The sequence below is a fragment of the Passer domesticus genome, chromosome 2 (assembly GCF_036417665.1).
Source record: "Passer domesticus isolate bPasDom1 chromosome 2, bPasDom1.hap1, whole genome shotgun sequence".
NCBI lineage: Eukaryota > Metazoa > Chordata > Aves > Passeriformes > Passeridae > Passer > Passer domesticus.
The window spans coordinates 46,173,774-46,184,492 of NC_087475.1; the positions used below are offsets into that span (position 1 = coordinate 46,173,774).

Genomic DNA, 10,719 nt, shown 5'->3' on the forward strand with positions numbered 1-10,719 from the left:
TAAAATCTTGCTGAAATTAAAGACTGAACGGGAAAAGCAGAGAGTACTTGATTCTTCCTCCTTCACTGTTCCAAAATTCAGGATTTTCAAAACTGTGCAGATATGTATGCCTTTTACTGAACATAGCAGTTATTTTTATTACTGTTATTTTTATTCACTCTTTCTGCATGTATCCTCCACCCACACAAACAGGTATGTGTGCAAACACACACACACACACACACACACACACACACCAAGATAATTACATTTTGGGAGGCACACTCATTGTAACTAAATTAAATTGTCGTTCCAAAGAAGTGAACTGGGCTAATGCACATTACATCAGTTTGTTTGGATAGTGATAACTAAATATGAAGTTACAAAAGTACTTCTAATCTAAATATGCCAAAATTTAAGTTAAATAACATGGTGTTCAAAATTCTGGCATACTCTGGATCATTGTATAGATTAATCTATGCATTCATGCTACTTTTGCCGAAGTTGAAGATATAACTAAAGTTGTTTTTCTTCCTGTCAAAAAGACAGCAGTGAATCACCTTAAATATATTTTTGTTTGTAAGGACTTTTCTTTAAATCATTCTGTATTTTTGAAATGCTGTCAAGATAGAGCTTTTTTATCTGTTCATAGAAAGAAATTTAATATGAATGTTGACAGTATCTGTCATTTTAAAACAAAAACTAGACAAAATGCTAAGTGGTTAAACTCAGTGAATAAAATAATTTACCTGATTGATGAAAATAGATTTTAGGATATTTTTCTACATTGCAGACTTATTATACATACCTTTATTTTTAATGCCCCTGAATTAAGTGGAAACCATAATTATATTTTCCTGCATTATAGTCCAACCATTGACAGAAAATAATCATAGAATGGCAAGAGACTAATCAGTAAAACATTTTTTTTTCAGTTAAACTTAGGAAATAAAGGTTCTTCCTAACTCAGAGACATTTCCATGTTTTTGTTTTTCAGTAAGACAAAATTAGTGTTTAACCTCACTGAAATTCTCAACCATAAAAAATTTTATTAGAAAAAGTAAAGAATAAGGTCATTCTGTCCTCTCCATAAAGAAGATTAAATAGCTACTATATAAAAGCATTAGAGATGAGATTGCCTTGAGATTCACTAAGGAACTTCAGACACCTTGTAACAAATTTGCTCCAAAACTATGTAGATAATAAACAAACAAACAACACTGGTCTGCTCTTCTGAATAAAAGAACAGCAAGATGTATCACTGAATCCAAACTTAATTCACAAGGACATTTTCTTTTTCAAATGCTGTTGAAATTGAGCATGCAATTTAAAAAGCCTCATACTGGTAATAAAAAGTGAGCTGCTTAGTCACAATAACTATGACAACTGAAATACACTTTTGGTAATATTGAAATAATTCTCTACATAAATATATTTAAAAACTGGTTCATATGTAAAACACATTAGATCAAAAAAAAAAGGTTATTTTTACTTTAAGTGCTGAGGATAAGTAAAGAAAGCTTCAGGTATATATAGCATTCTGCAGCTGGGAATCTAACAATATTCATGATTAGTCTTCACCATCTCTTGGCTTTCATCCGGTTTTTGCAGGTAAACAACCAACTTATTGGATCATCACTGACAAGATCATAAATTCAGAACATTATTTATATGTTTGGTAGCCATACTGAGTTCCAGTTAATGTCTGGATAAAGAGCATTTGTTTGTTTGTTTGTTTGTTTTTGAAAACATTAATTGCTTCATAAATATATTATTAATAAATAAAGTAATTTGATTTTGCAGGTGAGGAAAGTAAAATGCAAGCATATTTTTTCACACACTTATCTGTTTGTGCCCTGTTAAAGTGCCTGTGTTAGGAGACAGGTTTCTCTGTTTCATTGAGGGAGCACAATGCACTGCACTTAGAAGTAGCAGCATGCAGTGCCACTGTATATCCAGAAACTCAGCCTCCTAGTTGTCTTTCCTAATCCTTAAGAAAGTACCCTGCCATCATAGAGGGAATCTAGTCTACATCTAATCATTTCCAAATCCATATTTCCTCTCTACATGAAGGCAGCACACAGGTGAAATCAGGAGCCCACTGTTCCAAACACAGACACATAAGCACGATTGCCCATTGGTTTGAAACTATCCCTCCTCTTCTGGCTTTTCTTTCTTTTTGCATTCACTTCAAGAGACAGAGGAGTAAAGCAGGCTGTCATTCAGACATATCACGTAGGTGCCTGGGATACATGAGAACAATCCTGTCAGTAGTGACTCATGAAGGATATGCACAGAATTAAGTTTGTGCTGCTGCTGACTTCAGGAGAGATCTTGGACTCCCTCACAATTGCCAAAACTGCTTATGACTCAGCTCTGGGTCAGAGCCAAGTACTTATCCACAGCACTCTGATTTCCAGGGAAATGAAAGATGAACTCACAGGCTAACTCTCTGAATTTATGAAGACACATCATCTAAAATAAGACTGAAGACAACTATAGTGGATCACTGCAGAGCTATATATCCTGACTTCTGGCTGTTTTCTTTCTCCTTGAACAAATTGTATCTATTTAAATAGTATTAAAAATGGAAAAATGTAAATAGTTCCTAAAGCGAGAAAAGACATGAAATATTTCCGTTCTTGAAAATATTTTTAATAGAGACAATAGAAATGAATATTTTAATGTGTACTTTTAAGTTGCTCAATATTTAAAGCCTCTTATTTAAAAAAAAAAAAAAATAGTCTTAGGTCTTAGATCATGTTCCTGATGAATATATAGCATTTTTGTTTTATGAGATATTTTTTCCATATTTCCATCTCTGAGTTTATGTAAAATCATTGTTATATATTAAAAAAGGAATACCGCAAGACAATGTAGCTTAAACTTGACATATCATTATCCAGATCAAATTCTAGACATTGCTGAGGCAAATGCAGGGATAATATTAAGCTTGGTAAGACCTGCTTTGTAAGAACAGCCTCAGGAAAGAATTGCAACTGTATGATTCTCAGTCCTATACCTACTATTTTTCAAAAGTCACAGACAAAAGTTGATATAAAACTTCAGTATAGACTACTTTGAGAATGGATCGATACATTATCTTTACCTTTTTTGTCACTCTTGGTTCTTGAGTAAACCGTTTATTATTCAAGTGTTGCGCTTCCATTTCTTCTTCAGAGGGCACACGCTCTCCCTGAACCAGCTTATTTTCAAAGAGCAAAATAAACCTCATTAAACAGATATTTTTAACATTTTATCCTTCATTAGATACAGTATCTTCTCATATACACTTTATTTCAGGTGTGCATTTTATTTGGTTGGTTTGTTTTACTCAATAGCTCATCATAATTGCACTGCTAAAGCTTGCAATCCATATATTTTTATGTCAGCATGTCATTACAGAATGTAATATATATGATAATGGTGAAAAGCGTGACTAGTAAGCTCCTTCTTGTCATCAAACTCGAGATACTACCAAGCCATCCACCACTGGTTTTTTTGCAGAAAGATTATCCAAATGCTAGAAGAGCTAGTATTTAATGCATCTGAGTCACAGAAAAACACCTTACTGTTTCCTTTTGGTTCATTTAGGTGGTGGAAACTACATTTGTGAAATACTTTTTCCCATGCATCTTACCTTTCTTATCTCAGAAGCCCAGAGTATAACTTAGCATAACATTTTAAAAGTGATTTATGTGCTTAGGAGCCTGAATCTTGGAGGAAAATAATGATCCCAGGATCATAAATTATTTGGCCTTTTGAAAACCTACATTCTTGCCTTCTCTGTGTAGAGAGAGTAAGGACATAGCCTAAGTCTTATATAACTAGAGAATTAATAGGCATCTTCTTATAGAAGAAGAGATATTTTCATACTTGGTCCTACTATAACTGTGAAGCAAGCAATCAGCAAAATATTGGAACCATATTTTTGCTCCTCTGTCTTCTCAACCAAAGGCAACTGAGGCAGAACAGCCTTTCATATTACACAGCACTTACTCATTAACATTAAAAAATTAGAAAACTCCTTGCTAGATGAGATAAATGTATCCACTTTCATATCACCTAGGAACTGACATGAAGTTTTTCAAAGATAATTCTTAACACTTTGAACAGCCTAGGACCTGCAGCTCACACTGCATTTCACAGCCTTGTGTTTTTGAAGGTTTCATATAAACTACTATCATTATTGAAACATGCATCTTCATTTTTCTTGTTATTGACATCTACTTCTAATTCAAAAAGGCCCTGTATTTTGCAATCTTTAGAAAATCTTCTCTTAGTGAGCTTAGTCTTATGGAGTTCAAAAGAGAAAAATGACAAAATGAACATTGAAAATATATGCAATTAACTTTTCAGAAGCATGAACACATCTGTTGCTTCCTGTTGGCTCCAAAACAACTTTCATTTTCCTCTCATTTTACACTTAAAAAATTTTTCAGATCTGATGGTTGCAAAACATCATTCATGCCATAGTCTGACTTTCATATTGCAATTTCTAGCACTATAGATAATCCCTATTCAGGGACCTCCACTGACTCAAGTGAAGTCTCTTGACCATATCCAGCTCTGAATGAAGATATTTACTGATATGTGACAATGGCTTCATAGCAAGGAGTGGAAACAAGAAATCAAAAACTCTCTTTGCTCTTCATCTGAAGGGAGTTATTCAGGTATTGATCAGCTGTCAGACGTACAATAATCAGCAGAGTATGGGAACAGGCCTGAGCCTCTTTATTTCAGTTGTCCACTGAATTCCCCTCTAAGACAATCTGGATAGAAGCACTTTGTACTTTTTAATCTGAAAACAATATTCCACTTCACTGGATATTCAGATATCTGTACTACATTATCTCCAATGACCACTGTCATATTAAATTCAGCCAATATGCCCTGTTATATACATTATTATTGTAGCCAAAAAGTTTTAATGAAAAGGCATATTTTATAAATAATTACTTTTAACTTTCCTCATTTAACTTCATGCTGATGTAGTAAGGTTTTTAAGAGAGATATTTCATTAAGATAGGAGTCAATGAAAACCAGCTACTATATTGTACTGAATGTTTTGTTAGAGAATTGTGCTTGATAGCTTTTAAATAGCAGTTTTATTTATAGTTAGAAATTTGCTAAACAAGCTTCTTTATACTGAAATATTCATTATGTAGATCCATAAAAGTACTCCCTTGATATTTCTGTGGCTTCATGGGATATAAACTAAAATAAAGTCACTATTTAGGCATCAGCAGTATTGGAAATGTGAGAAAGCTAACTTTCTAAAGAACTACAATTTTCCTTTTAAGGACAAATATTGGATGTTATAGATCCAAATGTTTTCCCTTGGTAGCATCATGCTAGAAAGGAAACAAAGCTAGTGTAAAGAAATACATAATATCACAGAAATTCATGGGTCTGCAGAGAAATTTTACTTCATTAAAGTTCTCATAGACAGATTGGGATCATCCAGTATGTGGTGTACAGTGTGTATATTCTCTGGCCTATATGAACATAATGAGTTTACAAATAAAAATATTAAAAACAATTCAAGACATCTTATTTCAGGTGAAAATCCCCCAAAACCAACAAGATCTCAGTGGTTTGCAAGTATGGGGAAAAAAAAATAATCGAGATTTTAAGAAATTAAGATAAGTAAGGTTATTTTGAGGACTGTTTTAAATCTGTTTAGTTTTTCAGTTCTTTTTCTTTCTATGGAAAATTTAAATAAACCTTTTTGTGTAAATCATAGATAAGTACCATCTGATGCAACAAGAAATCAAAACACTATTTTATACAAAGGCTTCTATTATAAGCTCAGATTTTTCAACATATATGTCAGACAAGCTATTTAAGTTTTAATTTTGAAATATTATGTTAAATATTTTAAATATTTCCAGATTTTAATTTTTATTTTTTTTGTTAGAAAATGAACGTTAGGTTACAAGGAACTCTCTGACTCACAGATAAATCTGACAGTTGAACAAAATGTCTTCTGAATTAACACATTCTGAACAAGCACAGAGAAAGAACATAGCATATTTTACTATGGATAATTTAACTTATATTAACACTTGACTACAAGAAAGCAATGAACTCTAGCACATTCCCTGGATTTCATGCTCATCGCCCTGCTCTCAGTTAGCCCTCAGTATTCTGAATCAAGAGTGCACAGGTCTCCAATATACGTCAATCGCACTGTGCTTCTTATTCAGGATTTGTCAAAAATTCCAAGCCTTGTCTGTACTGTCACTTAGACATATAATTTTATCCTGGATTAATGTATATTGGTTTCAAAGTCATTCTGGATGCCTCTAAAAAACACATATTCAAGGGGGAAAAAACCCTGGGATTGAATTATGTTACCTGAATAAAATATTAACCAAACTTCACATTACCTTCTGAAAAAAAAAGTAGGATGTCTTGCAGCATCCTCAAACACAAAAATGCTAAAAGTCTGTTCCAAAACAGACATAACCCGGGCTCCCAGGTAGCTTTGTCGGCTTTATTCTGGGATGACATTTGCTAGTGATCACACACTCACCTACACAGCTGCACTTGCTCCAACAACTGGCAGCATGGGCACATGTATGTCTGTGACACTAAGATCCCACTCTAGCTGTTGGCACATTAGTCCACTCTGCTGTCTCCAGTTCCTGGCACTGTGACTCCATGGCCTGCTGATGTGTGGGCTAACTAGAGGCTGACAGACTCTGACCTTCATTTTTCTCTCAACACTGAACAAGAGTCCATCCACTGCAAAAGGAGTTAGAAATAACATTTTATAAGTCAGGGCAGACTCTGCTGATGACATGCCAAGCACTGCTAGAAAAACAGCCATAGATTTACATGGAATCACCTTATTGCTCAAGTTCCTTCTTTTGGTCTTACACGAAGCAACAAATTCCCTCCCTTTCCTAACCATCATTCTTTCTCTAAGCATCCCACAGTAAATCTTGTGCTATCCCAAGATGTCTTTCCCCTGCATCCTATAATGTGTCCCCTACCTCTAGGCAGGGATCCCTCCTCAGTCCCACAGGTACTCTGGAGAACATCTCCCTGACTCTTCCTGGTGTTACAGCTGGGCCAGAGCCTGACAGTCTGTAAGTGAATTTATATGTGCAGACATGAAAATTTCTCAGCTCCAGCCAGTGTCCTTGAGCCAATAGTTACAGACAGATGGAGATTTAGAAACTTACAACAAAAGAAAAATGAACTCATCCTGATACAGAACTATTGTCCTTGTTTCTTTGTGATTTTAACTAAAGAAAAATCAGATATAGAGTGCTGCAAGAAGCATCTGGAAATCAATTTTCAATATGAAAACTGATGATCAATATTGCTTTCCACACCTGAGAAGCTGGACACTGAGGGGCAAGGTTTTCCCTCTGGATGACCAGAACATCCATACTACTGGTGTGATCCGCCACCATCTGTCTTTTGGTTGATATAATTTATTCTTTATGTTGCATTTGAATATGTGTTTTGTGTCTATGAGATAACCTAGTCTTTGCTCTAGAGATCCTGTGGATAAAGAACAATGGGATTCATTACTTCTGAGACTCATTATGCAAACTGCTCCCCCAGATCCATATTATAGTACATTTGAAAATCATTCCACATATCCAAATGTTCATTTTCATAGCACTTCATTTTTTTCTTCAGACAATCTACAGCACAACAGTCTGTGCAATAGTGTGTCACATTGATATAATCAGGGGAATAATATATGTGACCCAAAGGCTTTTTGTTCCTTGCAGCAGTTCTCCTGGTAATATCCCTGCAGTAATTATGAAGAATATGCAATGATGTGCAGAGATAGTCTTTCCTCTGACACCCTGGGGAATTCTACAGGAACATGTCCTTGGACTTTTAACTAGATTGATGTCCTACAGGTCTTTTTTTGGCATGGTGTATGTGGATAATTTTTTATTCTTAAGTCTGTGGAGCTCTTCAGAAGTGATGCCCTTGAACCCCTGTCAAAGGGATTCCCTGAAGGCCTTGTGTTAGACAAGAATAGTTTGTCCCAAATCTTTCAGAAAACAAGTTTATCATTGTTGGAGGTTTTTAAGAGGGTGATGACTCCTGCAGTGTATATTTGCTTGGGATTTTAGAATGACAAAGCCTCTGAGAGTATTCCATGTTCTTGTTTTGTCACTTCTATTAGTTGCATTAATGAAGGTTTTCCCCTTGTCATTCTCTAGCACTCTCACTAACTATTCTTCTCATTTAGAAAATCTCTAGTGTATTTCATGTTTGATGTCACAATCTTATCCAAGACTATTTTATATTAGTAGAGTATAGGCAACACAGCAATGATGTTGCAAATGTATCTGACAATATGTACGTGTGAAATACACCAATGCTGGTGTGATGGAGATCACTTACAAGTCAGAATCAAATGAAATCAGGGGAGATGTGTGACTTGGGCCAAATAAACTCACTACTTTGTACCTGGATGAAGAAGAATACTGGAAAAAGTGAGAAACACATACTGTTCTTTCCATGCTACGCAGAATAGAAATTAAAAAAAAAATGTGAGGAGTTAAGGTGATTAGAGATTGTGTTTCCATTTTCTTTTCAAAATGCTTCCTATGGTAACACTCAGAGGAAATGCTGCAGCTACTCTGTCAAAGAGCTGGAGGAAAAAAATAGACAATGACTCTTCTGGGATAAAACTATATGGATCCCTAATGCTTTGCATTAATTACTAGTTGTTCTTTGACTTCTACTTCTTGCAATATTACTAAAATATGTTCTTGTATATATTGCATGCAGATATACATACGTTTTTAAATTAATGACTTTTTAGTTTTCCTTAAATGAACTAATTTCTCAACCTCTCATCTGTTTTTCGCCTAAAGCCACAAGAATCACTACTACATTCAGAAAATTCCTGTCAGTGTCTGACATAACCTTTCATGCCCTTTGTCTATTACAGAATGCAACTTTGTTAAAATCAGTCTGCAAGGACTTCTGTTCTTCTTATCTACCTACAAGATTTTCATTAAAGATATAGGTGATTAGGCTAATGCAAAAGAAATTATAGAGTTCTGGTCTCATGTCTGTCCAGGGCATGTGTGTTCTAGTCTTTATTCCAGGCATTCTACCCATTCTTCTAGTTGGTCTATTCATATATGTACTGGGTAAATCCAAAGACTTGGAAAGTGAAGATTTATGACATGGTAGAAATGATCTCATATGTTCACAGGCTCTCATAGAAATATGATTGTGTGGATACTTCATTTCAGAACCAAAAAGAAATTAACTAGTACCTAGTTTAAAAATCATATGCAACAAATGTAGCATTAGTTAGATCAGAACATTCAAAATATCTGAGAGAAATCATTTAGAAAATATGAATGTTTTAAGTTTTACATTTTCACATTTAGCAGGGAGTGTTTTATTGGAAACAATCTTCCGGTACCGGCAAAGCAGCAATGTGGTAAGATATCAATAATAATCCTTTATTTCAAAAACTTGTAATAAATTTCATTTGAAGACATTCACTCTTTTAACAGTAAAAAAACTACATTGAATTGTGAGTAAATGTAAACAGACCTGCACACAAAATTGAAATGTTTTAACAATAGTATGATTCATACCTTCTAACTGGCTTTTGAAAATACTGTTTTCTTTTTTGCTCCCAGCTTGATGGTTATTTCTGCAAAAGTAATATTTTTTAGAGCTTCTGAAATGGAAAAGCAACACTGTAATGTTGTGAAGAGATCCCTGTTACCCTGGTGATATACCATTGCATGCAATTTCTTTTATATAGTTCTGTATTAATACTTGCGTATGAACTATAGGGGAAGAACAATATTATTTGCAATGTCATTGAAATCAATAGTGTATAACAAGGTGCCACATGGGATGCTGAAGGTGTAATGGCTGATGTTCATTCACAAAATTTGCTAACATTAAAGCTCAAAATATTTTTTGAAATGCAAAGTGGATGCATAAGTCACTTGAACAGTCTGCCTTCCTTCTGTTGAATTTTAAAAAAAGAGGTAAAGAAATCTTTTATCCAGATTTTTTTAATTATCCAGATAATTTTCATAATTACAATCCACAAATAGTCTTGTTAGCCATGCAAGTGTGTTGTCAATCACGTTACCCAGCATGCCAATACATGTTTCCACAGTGCAATACAGCCAGTAAACCCGCAAGAATATTTAAAGACATAGATTTTTATAGGTCATTATGTAGCTATGTCAAGTCTCACCCAGTGAACAACATAAAACTTTTGTGTCACTGCTGGGAAGCCTTCCCACCATGGTTCAATTGCTGCTCTCTCTGTACATGCTGTAGAAGCTGCTGGATGCAGGGAAGTCTTTGAGATTCCCTGTGTAGAAGAGAGGGATTCTGTATGACACTTGAGAACTTTTTTCCTTCTTACCATGTCAGTTTCTGTACTTTTCATGAAGCAGTTGCAGGACAAAATGTACATGAAAATCCATGAGACTTGAGACCACAACCCACATGTGTTTTAAGAGAGAGTTTTTGTTTCAAAGGAATAACAAAACTCCAGATTTGTTCAGTAGCCACATCCATAGCTATATCAGGGTCTTGATTTGAACTTTGTCCCTCATGCTTTGAACTGAAGCCTCTGACTTTCACCATTTTGCAAATATTTCTTACAGGCTACCTGCTATCAGATGTATTCTGCTGCTTTGGTATTTCAGCCTCAGGCAAAATGTTCCTTCTAAACATTGTAACCATGTTTAAATTGTTATTTGCAATTCT

The 10,719-nt window shown here is 34.6% G+C and overlaps 1 long non-coding RNA gene across 1 annotated transcript; it reads right to left on the reverse strand.

The window, feature by feature from the left end:
- Positions 1–3,088: 3,088 nt before the first annotated feature.
- Positions 3,089–10,285, reverse strand: LOC135295374 (uncharacterized). The gene is made up of 3 exons (XR_010357444.1): positions 10,199–10,285; positions 9,579–9,637; positions 3,089–3,184 (listed from the first exon to the last, which is right to left on the reverse strand). It is a non-coding gene; the product is annotated as an uncharacterized LOC135295374 (long non-coding RNA).
- Between the last annotated feature and the right edge of the window lie 434 nt (positions 10,286–10,719).